This window comes from Cyprinus carpio, chromosome B22 (genome assembly GCF_018340385.1).
Source record: "Cyprinus carpio isolate SPL01 chromosome B22, ASM1834038v1, whole genome shotgun sequence".
NCBI lineage: Eukaryota > Metazoa > Chordata > Actinopteri > Cypriniformes > Cyprinidae > Cyprinus > Cyprinus carpio.
The window spans coordinates 15870545-15871710 of record NC_056618.1 but is presented as its reverse complement, the minus strand read 5'-3'; positions in this window follow the sequence as shown (position 1 = coordinate 15871710).

Below are 1166 nucleotides of genomic sequence, written 5' to 3'. Positions count from 1 at the left end.
TAGAGAGAGATAAGATTTTCTGGAGTAAACCAGTTACAGCAAAAAACATTAATACTGTTATTTTGCCCGGTTTTGCTTGATAATCATGATTTTTCTTAACAAACTACAAAATAGGTACACATTTATACGTAAACAGTATGATATACTTAAGATTATTATTAAATGAAAAATAAAAATCTTACCGTCTTGTTTAAAAGGCTCAATAAGTTTGTTTCCCAATGAGAGTGTGGCTAGTCTGAATGCATATTATATTCAATAAATACGTTTCTCTTGACTGTTCGTCCACCAGGAGGCGCTCAGATTTTTTTGTCTTTATTGGTGTTGTGGTTTTTAAAGTTATTTTACTCAGATTTGCCAAAGTATATTTTGGGCTTTAGGCCCCAAAAATGTTAACAATAAAGATAACTTTATTAGCATCCACACTAATGGACGATAACGTCCTGTTCATTAAAGCATGATGGATTCTGGCTGGCTGTCAAATGTTTTTATCGTTCATCAGCTGAAAAAAAATTGGATTCTGATTGGCTGTCAAAGTTTTTATCGTTCATCAGCTGAAAAAAAATTTTCTGAAAGTAATTCCAATTAAGTAATTAGCTGAAAGGAAACGTGAAGAAAAAAGACAACACAGATTCATACTGTCACAAGTCGGTCAGGCTCATCACAACGCACTCCCTCATCTGAATATTAATCACTAGCACCTGTTCACCATTCAATCACCAATCTTCCCCAGCACTATATAACCACACACCTCGGATCATCAGTTGTCCGATCTCGTGACTGATCAGTGGAACAGTTCCCTGCTAAGTTACTTGAATTGACTCATACTAATACTTACCTCTTGTGTTTACCTTTTCTCCAAGCGATCTGCCTTCTCTTCCCCGTGGCTCCAGTTACTCTCCTGTGTTGCTTCGATCAAGTACCTCTACTACTCACCATCCTCCACTCTGGTCATCCCATCCGGCAAGTGTATTACCCGATTGCAAGGATTTCTCATTCCCTTTCCATTTACTGCTCATCCTCTGTCATATTCTGCCGCACAATTATTAGGGGACAACGTATTTTTATTGTGCACCATTTCCAGTCAAATACACATACATTTAACCTTTTCAGTGGTGAGTTTAAAATATTCCAGCTGTCCCCCCAGAGTGAGGTTTTTTTTTTTTTTT